A 10451-nucleotide genomic window follows, 5' to 3' on the forward strand; every position below is an offset into this window, starting at 1 on the left:
TTTTAAGCTATTTTCTTTTTCATCCTCTATCCTTTTATTCTTTGGTTTCTTTTCTTTAAGTTGTATGAAACTTTTTTTATCCAGAAAGAGTACAGTGACTTAAGTCAATGGATAACTATGTGTAAGATCCGTGAGGAGGGGCGTAGCTATAATAATACCGATATGATTGACAATTCTGCTATCCCCAGGTCTCACCAAAGCACCAGAATCAGAGACGTGAATTGTTGGGACATCTGTGTCACAGGAGGTGTGTCACAGGCCGTGGGGAAACTGAGTCAGTAACCTTTATGGTCATTGACTGTTCCTTGTATCAAAGACACAACTGCACCTTCCAAGCCCTTCTCCCTGCCGGTGGGGGGGCAGAGGGAGGGAGGGATGTCCTTCCGGACAGTCTGCAACTAAGCAGCTCAAAGTAAAAGCGTAGGCAAGTGCACTGGTCAGCCTGGCCCTCCCCCTGCCCTTGATGTTTTCAGTCCCCACCCACCCCCATACCTTCAGGGCTAATTCCATTCACAGAAGTTTCAGAAATCAGCCAAATAGTTGTCAATATTCCAGTTTTATAAATCACACTTGGGCCTGGAGAGTCTAAGCGAGTTAGCCAAATTCACATACTGAAATACTAGCAGCACTGGAATTTGAGCCCCGACTTCCTCATCTCTCATTCGTTATGCTGCCTGTTAACTGCCAACGGCTACTGAAATTTCTCTGGGACTCTGTGATGAAGATTACTGAGTCCAGGGTTCTGCTCTCGTGATCGGGCCGTTTAAGATTTACAGAGGCATTTCCCATGGGGTAAGGTCAGAATCTCATCTGGGGAGGACGATACACGTGTGGCTTAAGAAGGCTGGTTTAATGACATAGCAGACTTCTATTTCGAGGGATGTGCGTTCTGGAAATGTAGTTTCGCACAGTTGAACAAAAGTGTCCTTGTTACAATAAAGTTAACGAAAGTCTTCTCATCAGGAAAATATGTTGAAGAGAGACTCTTGGGGAAAACACCAGAAAATCCAGCTCGATAGGTGGGGTGAGAAGATTGTGAAGCTTTAGCCAAAAGAGTACTGTCCTTTGAGAGACTTATCTACCTGGAACGGTCTCATGTTTATACTGCACCGAACATCCCCAGGCCATTACTCCAAGTATCTCAATAGATTTCAAACTGACACTGGTGAGCACTGGAAAATAATTGAAAAGAACCCCCGTCGCCTTGAGATGACTTCAAAATTACTCTCCCTGGCAGAAAATGTAGCCAGTGCTTCAGCTTTGCGAAGCTCCAACAGTCTGTTAAAGCCAGCGTTCGTCCTCTCCGCGAACATTGGGTGACAGCCAGCCACTTTCCAGACCCCGCGTAACACGGAACCTCCTCCAGATGCCCGTGATGCGTAGATGTCAGTCCCTTGAAGGGTATGAAGGATTCAGACATTCGATGAGATGATGGCTGGACTCCAGTCTTTGCCACTGTGTATATACCACCCCAGCTGCCAGCTGGATTCGAAATGCTGGAATCTACAAATAATGGTCTGTAATGGTTCTCCCTGCAACTGTCCTTCCTCCCTGCTTGGTACCCCCATCTCAGCCGTGAGATTCCCATCATGCTCCTGTGCTCTGAATTACTGTGTGAGACACGGTTCTCTGCCTTGACCCTGAGGATGTCTCTGATCTTTGGTCACTCAACACTCACTTGATGGGTCCTGGCTCTGTGCTAAGGCCCGTGGAGGCCACTGGGGATAGAGGCGGGTCAGGCTGAACCCTGCGGTACTGGAGACCACAGTTCAGAGGTAGAGTGTGACCCTCAGGCAGGGTAGCAGCTCACGCATGGCTTTCTGGAAGAGGTGACTGCAGAGAAGGTTGATGTGAGAATGGCGACCACGTTTCTTTCCTTCCCTGACTTTCATTGTCCTCAACCATGCAAAGGGAGACCAGACTCGACGATTCTTAAGTTTCTTTGCCATCCAAGCAGCAAAAATTTAAAGATAGCAATCATACGATGTAAGACATACAGAAGATTTAAGATTCACGTTCGTTTTCATCACTAACACAAATCTTTCGATTTTAAAATTCCTATTCATGCCCTAAATCTGGTTCAGTTAGATGCTTATTTTTTTTTTAATGTTTATTTTTGAGAGAGACAGAGAGAGAGAGAGAGCCGGGGAGGGACAGAGAGAGAGGGAGACACAGAACTCAAGCAGGCTCCAGGCTCGGAGCTGTCAGCACAGAGCCCGACGCGGGGCTCGAACTCACCGACCTCGAGATCCTGACCTGAGCCGAAGTTGGACACTTAACCGACTGAGCCACTCAGGCACCCCTAGGTGCTTATTATATTACAAGTGAAAACACCTGGCCACCCGCCCTGGCTCTGTGTCCTTCTGGGAAAGGACGCTAATCGGCGTCCAGGGCTGGTCTCACAGGATAAATCTCTATCTCCTAGCTCCACTTCCCAGGGCCCTGTGGGGACAGGTGTTGCTAGTAGAGGGTGACAATCGGCAATACTCGTGCCTGGGGGGGGGGGTCTTGTCCTCCTCGGAAACTTCTTCCGGGCACGTCACCAGGAAGTCCATCCAGACCACCATTCCAGATTCTGGGGCTCCAGGCCACCCCAGCCAGGGGGAGGGAGGCCCTGGACCTTCAGATTCCTGCCAGGCCCCAGAGATCTCACTTTCTTCCCAGAAGAGTAAAAGTTGGCCCAAGGACGTGACACATTGTTTCTCCTTGTTGCGGGCTGAGTCGTTCCAAGGGAGAATGTGTACTTCCCTTTGAAGTTGGAATTTATTACTTTTTAATGAGGAACGATCGGAGAACTGGGAATCCATAGGCTCTGAAAATGTAACGCCTTAACCCTGGGTCTCTCCAACAAGCTTATGAGCTCCTGGCAGTAAGAAGACCATGCTCCGTGCCGGTCTCGGAGAAGATGTGATCGGAGCATGTTTAAATTGAGCAACTCAATCTCTGGAGTGGAATTTACATTTCCTTGAAAGTTGTCTACTCGATCTACCCCACAGATGGCGTAGACCAAGGTGGGGAGGGGGGATGGCGGGAAGGCGCCAGCTGGGATCCCCCTCGAGGAAAGGATTCCTCGGGTGCGACTGTTAGCAGCCGGCAGCTTGTAACAACCCCAGGTCCTTCTCAGGGTGGCCCAGCTGAGGACCGAGCAAGATGGCGGTGTACAGGGCCTGGCCTCTGATGGCAACCATCGCCAAGGATGGACTGCCCGACCCTGCTCCCCCCCATTTCCTTCCACAGGTATTTCACCCCAGTAGGTTCATACTTAGCTTCTGCTTTGGGCAGCCCCAACTGGCGTGGCGATACCACACGTAAGGGGTCCAAGAAAACAGGTGTCAAGATGGGGTTTGGAGATCGGATTAGGTACCACCCAGCTGCATTGACGACTCCATACCAGTTGGTAGGTGGAACACAGATAGCTTCTAGTACAAAGTGGTGGCTGGCAGCTAAAAGTTTCGCCGGCGGGAGCTCTCCGAGAGTGTGTGCGGTCAAGGACTATGGCCTGGCCGGAGCGCCGATCCAGGCGTTTGGAAAGCGGGGGTGATCAGTGAACCGGAGGAGGAGATTGCACTCGAATGCAGAGGACAGTGAGAAGGTGAGGACAGTTGCCGGGCAATTAGAAACAGTGCGAAGACCAGAGGGCCTCTGGGGGAGCCTGCGTCTGGGTTAGTGAAAGAACACGAGCTGCCGAAGCTTTAGACTCAGGATTTCATACAAAGTAGAGAGCTGCAAAGACATTCGATGTGCAGCTGAGGCAGGTTTATGGTACTGAAGTCAAGGCACTGGCTGGGAAAACCTGGGCCACTGATACATCTGGGTGGGTCCCCCCCGGCCAAGATTTTGGCTCCCCAGAATCCTGATGCCTCAAAGTCTGAAGAAGTGTCCCTCCCCTCCCTGGGGGCGCCTGGGTGGCTCAGTCGGCTCAGGTCATGACCGCACCGTTCATGAGTTCGAGCCCCACATTCAATTCTGTACTGACAGCTCAGAGCCTGGAGCCTGCTTCAGATTCTGTCTGTCTGTCTGTCTCTCTCTCTGCCCCTCCCTCACTTGCACTCTGTCTCTCTCTCTCAAAAATAAATTAAAAAAAAAAAGCAAGACAGGGGCGCCTGGGTGGCTCCGCCGGTTAAGCATTGTGCTTTTGATTTCGGCTCAGGTCATGATCTCATGGTTTGTGGGTTTGAGCCCCACGTGGGGCTCTGCCCTGACAGCATAGAGCCTGCTTGGGATCCTCTACACCCCCCTTCTCTGGCCCTCCCCTCTCTCTGGCCCTCCCCTGCTCACACTCTCACTATCGCTCTCAAGATAAACAAATAAACATTAAAAGTAAACAAATAGGAGAGCCTGACTTCGGCTCACGTCATGATCTCCTGGTTTATGAGTTCAAGCCCCGTGTCAGGCTCTGTGCTGACAGCTTGGAGCTCAAGGCCCGGAGCCTGGAGCCTGGCTCGGGGTCTGTGTCTCCTTCTCTCTCCGCGCCACCCCGTCAGCGTTCTGTCTCTGTCTCTCAAAAATGAATAAATATTTAAATAAATAAATAAATAAAAAGAAGTAGCCCTTCTCCTTTGTGGGGAGACACCTGGAGACAACACAGCCTCCTTCAGACACTTTTCTTTTGGAATTACCAAGTCAGTAAGTTATCCGTAGCGACTGCTTGACCCAGCTACAAGCACGTACTTTAATGATTTCCTAGACATTTCAAGGACCTCTGGTCACATAGTAGGATTGACAAGGATAGCCAGAAACCCAAAATGTCATTGTGGCTCCATGTGGGACCTGATAAGGGAACACTGGGACTGTAGCCCAAAATAGCTATACTAACTGGCCAGCATGTATTAGGGAACCAGTCAGCACTTAAGGTCCCAAAGTTTAAAGATTCTTTTTAAAAAAAAAATAATTTTTTTTTAATGTTTATATATTTTTGAGAGGCAGAGAGAGACAGAACGTGAGTGGAGGAGGGGCAGAGAGAGAGGGAGACACAGAATCCGAAGCAGGCTCCAGGCTCCGAGCTGTCAGCATAGAGCCCGACATGGGGCTCGAACTCACAAACCGTGAGATCATGACCTGAGCCAACGTCGGACACTTAAAGGACTGAGCCACCCAGGCACCCCTAAAGATTCTTAATCAAGGGGACTAGACCATAAAACTAGATAAGGGAGAGTCTATTGACTTGGGGAATATTCTCCTTGGGTATAAGGCTTACTACCTGCGGTAGGCAGAATAGTCACCTTCCCCCGAAGATATCCAAGTCCTAATCCCTAGAACCTCTGAATACATCAGTTTACCTGAAACTAAGGTTGCTGATGGAATTAATATTTAATTAGATAGTTCCTTAAATGAATAAAAGGAAGGCGAAAGAAGGTCAGAGGAAGAGACGAGATAATGAAAGCAGAGCCAGGGGAAGGATGTGCTACCAGAGGAGGAAGGAGGCTACAAGCTAAGGAATGCAGGAGGCCTCTGAAAGCTGGAAATGGCAAGAATGGATTCTCCCCCAGAGCTTCCAGAAAAGAAAGCTGCCCTGTTGATGCCTTCATTTTGGCTGAGTTCTATGTGTTTGATTAACCTATAGAACTATAGAATAATGGGGCACCTGGCTGGCTCAGTTGGAAGAACCTGAGACTCTTGATCTCAGGGTCGAGAGTTTGAGCCCCATGTTGGGTGTAGAGATTTCTGGAAAAAAAAAAAAAAAAAAAAAAGCAGTTTGTGCTGATTCACCAGCTTGTCCAGAGTTACGTTAATGGTACTGCTTTCTCTTTTTTTTTGAAAGTTGTTTATTTTTTAAAATTAATTATTTAATTTTTAATAGTTTTAAATTGTTTCTTGAGCCAATTGTCACAGTTCATACTTTTTTCCAAAAGCCTTCCGTTTAATTTAAGTTCTGAAATTCATTGGTATAAAGCTCAAAATTATTTTTATTGCTTTTAAATCCCTGGTCCCTCAGTGGTTATATCCCATTTTCATTCCTAATATTGTACATTCATTTTCTTCTTCCTTTGTTCTTGCTGGATAATTTGTGAATTTTATATCTTTTAAATGAATCAATATTAATTGACCTTTATTCGGTTTCCCCCTTCTTATTGTATCTTTTTGTATGGATTTTTTTTTCTCATTACTTGTTTAATTATTGATTTCTAATGTTGAGCTCAGAGAATGGGGACTCTGTGATATTTATTGCTTGAAGTTTTTTTTTAATGTTTATTATTTTTTTTATTTTTTGTTATTTTTTAAACTATTTTTTATTTTTTTAAATTTACATCTAAATTAGCATATAGTGTAACAAAGATTTCAGGAGTAGATTCCTTAAGTCCCTTACCCATTTAGCCCATCCCCCCTCCCACAACCCCTCCAGTAACTCTCAGTTTGTTCTCCATATTTAACAGTCTCTTCTGTTTTGTCCCCCTCCCTGTTTTTATATTATTTTTGTTTCCCTTCCCTTATGTTCATCTGTTTTGTCTCTTAAAGTCCCCATATGAGTGAAGTTATATGATTATTGTCTTTCTCTGACTAATTTCACTTAGCATAATACCCTCCAGTTCTATCCACATAGTTGCAAATGGCAAGATTTCATTCTTTTTTGATTGCCGAGTAATACTCCACTGCATATATAGACCACATCCTCTTTATCCATTGGTCCATCAATGGACATTTGGGCTCTATCCATACTTTGGCTATTGTGGATCGTGCTGCTATAAACACGGGGGTGCATGTGTCCCTTCGAAACAGCACACCTGTATTCTGTGGATAAATGCCCAGTAGTGCAATTGCTGGGTCGTAGGGTAGTTCTACTTATAGTTTTTTGAGGAACCTCCAAACTGTTTTCCAGAGTGACTGCACCAGCTTGCATTCCCAATGGAACTGCTTTCTTTTATAACGTGTCTGTCTCCAGAGAGCTGGGCCGTCTGGACACCCACAAAGCATCGCCTTTATCCTTTATGTTGATAACATGCAATCAGGAACGGTGAGCTAGCAGAGGCTCGTCTTGGTAAGATGCCTGTAATTAAAGGGTGGGAGATAAACCTTATGAAGATTCAACAGCCCACCCCTTCGCCAAAGTTTTTTAAAGATCCGACGGTCAGGGACACCATCGTCAAAGTAAACTACACATGGCCTGATCATACGTCTGTTACTTAGGAGAAAGCACAATGTCTCTCAGGCCTCCAGGTAGAGGTAAGGTGTTGGCAGCTCATCACAGATGAATGAAGAAGGGCTGGGAGGTTCTCGCAGGCACGGTCTGGGCTAAGGATCTGTGAGGTTAAGGTCAGAAATAATATTGCTGGGGAGCCTCAGGCTGATGGCCCAAGCTCCTTTCTTTGGTGGCGCTCCCTGTATCTCTACCTATTTCTCCGCCTGGGCTGAGGTCTCGGAGCCTGGGATCCTAGACCAGGAACCCTGAAGGGATGTCAGAGGAGCAGCCTCACCGCTGTAGCAGCTGCATCTTGGGAAGGGGAGTCCGGGGGGCCATTCTCCCGAGCTGCTTCCTCACCTGCTGGAGTCCTAGTTGGCTCCCACGCTTGCATCCGTCTTAGAATCTTAATTTTAGCACCTAAAAGATGCAACATTGCTCAGGCCATCTGTCCTTGGAAAAAGCACGTGTGGACTACTTTACAGTTTACATAGCGTGTAAAATAACAGGAAATTCGTTACCATCCCAATAACCCTTTGTCCCCATTTCACACACAGAGGCAGCAGAGGCGCAACAAGCGAAGGGACTTGCCACGCAAGAAACGGGCGTGTGAACCGAGACCTTCTCGTTCCAAACCCCGCTGACTTTTCAGTACATCTACATGCCCACGCTCTAAAAGCTTCAGCAACAGTCTGGATGAAGGTTCTCTTTGGGGAAGGAAGGAAATTCAGGTGTGCTGAAGTTGCTGTCCAAACCCGGTTGAACCGTGATTCAGTTCAGGGAAAGCCTCAAGATGGTACACTCAGCTCGTCTCCAGTCCCAGGCCTCTGGGAGCCGCAGAAAACATTCTTTGCAGTGTTTCGGGGATGGGGGAGGGCGAGTCCCAGCCCTCCCCCCGCCCGATTCGGTATTTAGGTCTCTGTGCCGAGATGCATCGGCATTTCCCTGTGGCAGCGTGGGATTCCTGGATGGCATCCTTCAATTACTTTAATCTCTTGGAGGCTCGCTGCTCATTTGTAAGACTTGCTACCTTCCTTGCAAGCTTTATCAGTGGGGTTAAATAGGAAATGTTGATCCTTATTTTCTCCTTCCCTTCATTTTTTTCTGGCCAAGCCTTTATTTGCAAGTCTGGTCTCCTGCAGTGACAACATATAGAGAGAGACTCAACATGCACAGAAATCATATAGACCCAATGGGGGTTATCTCTGGGCTCAGCAAGGGACTCTATCTCCAGAGCTGAGTTACCTGGCCCTTGTGTGCTGTTGCGACACTGAGCGATTGTCTGACTTGGATGAATAGGAACACCTAAAAGGCACAGATGATGAATAAGAACATTTTGGTTTAGACATTTGATGTATTGGCATATCGTGCATAATTACTGCCAATTACCATCTGACACCCATCAGAGATCAGTTACTGAGCTAGTCAGTGAAGAGAACAGGCTGGGTCAAGGATGAAGGCCACCGCGGACAGGATCTAAGATCACAGTGAGAAAAGTCAAGTGAATAACAAAACCCCTGAAGTTCATACAGGGCCACCCACCTACAAAGCTCTTGCACACCTCGGTCCTCCAGTTCAAAGCCTATTACCTACTCTCTCGGTGACTCTAGCAATGCCTTTGATTTCTCCGGACCTTGGATGCCTTATCAAAGTTGCTTTGTTGGAGACCCTGAGTGGCTCAGTCGGGTAAGCGACCGACTTCGGCTCAGGTCATGATCTCCCGGCTCACGAGTTCGAGCCCTGCATCAGGCTGTGTGCAGAGCCTGGAGCCTGCTTCGGATTCTGTGTCTCCCTCTCTCTGCCCCTCCCCCACTCACGCTCTCTCTGCGTGTCGCAAAAATGAATAAATGTTAAAAAAAAAATTTTTGTTAAGTTGCTTTTTCAAGGCTTTATCAATAGTTGGACTTGTTCAGTAGTCTTCAAACATGTCTAGCAACAGAAACTTCATCTTCCTGCCCTGAAGTCTACATCAGAACTACACAGGGGAGACGCCAGCTTTGGTTATGGTAGGGGAGGCGTCTCCGTGGGTCCCCGTCACCTCTTCTTGATAGCTTTGAGAAGGCTTGATGATCCTCAAACCCAGCAGCAACTCCTCAGTCAAAAGAACCCCACCCTGGTACGCCCTCGGTTGATGACGGAAATAGTCATCATCCCGGCCAAGCACAAGACGTTCCCTTGACATGCCTCAGTCAGTTTAATCTTTACAACATCCTCGGTCCTTATAAAAAAAGTTAAGTGATTTTCCCGGTCGTGGCTATTAGAGGGTAAATGTTCAGGGCCCTGAACGTTACTTCCCAACCCCTGCCCTCACTCCCAGTGGCCCAGGCCTCCTTGCCCTGCCCCGGGTTCAGATTAAGTAGCAGAGGGATGAAGCAGCAATGCCCAAGGAGACTAAGAAATAAAAGATTTCTGCTGGCAAAGCCTTGAGACATGAAGGGGGGTGGGAGCTTGCTGATCCTGGGTTCCCACCGAGGGAGAGGTTCCTAGAGAGGCTGGGAGTGTGCGTGCCAACACCCCCCCCCCCCAGCAGCCACACATGCGAAGGTTTGACAGGATACAATTCAAACAGGCATCCATTAGGCAGCGGGCCCATTTCTGCTCAATCACAGGCAGTGAAAGAACAAAGAAATGGGATCAGACTATCAGTGCCCTAGCAAAAGCCACCGGTGGGCTTCCAAACTTGCAAAGTCTAGGGGGCGCCTGGGTGACTCCGTCGGTTAAGCGTCCAACTTCGGCTCAGGTCATGAGCTCACTGTTCGTGAGTTCGAGCCCCCGCGTCGGGCTCTGTGCTGACAGCTCAGAGCCTGGAGCCTGCTTCCGATCCTGTGTCTCCCTCCCTCTCTGCCCCTCCCCCACTCACGCTCTGTCTCTCAATACTGAATAAAAGTTGAAAAAAAATTTAAAAACAAAAACTTGCGAAGGCTGTTTTCTAAGGGGCACCTGCTAGAAACCTGAGGTCGGAGGGCAACTGAGCAGCGTGCAGTGTCCCCACGCAAGTTCAACATCGATTCACAGTCGTTCACTGAGCACCTCCCGCGTGCCAGGCACAGGGCCGGGGGCGGCTGGGGATGCGGAAGTGAGGTTGTAGGACGATAAACACCTTGGGAATTTAGAAGGTTGGTCCCATCGGCTAGAAAGCGTCCGCTTCAGCCACCTCACCCCCACCCCCCCATGCCACCCACCCCAGTCTTCGCCAGGACCTTGAGGAGTTCTATCCACAGCTTGGCCTCAGGGGCGCTCACTTGGGCAGGTGTCTAGAAAGTTCTCACACACAGTTCCCTCTGCTTAGTGCTACCGGTTTGTCTTCCGTCATTACCCGAAGCCACTTCTTTCT

Source organism: Lynx canadensis, chromosome A3, assembly GCF_007474595.2.
Source record: "Lynx canadensis isolate LIC74 chromosome A3, mLynCan4.pri.v2, whole genome shotgun sequence".
NCBI lineage: Eukaryota > Metazoa > Chordata > Mammalia > Carnivora > Felidae > Lynx > Lynx canadensis.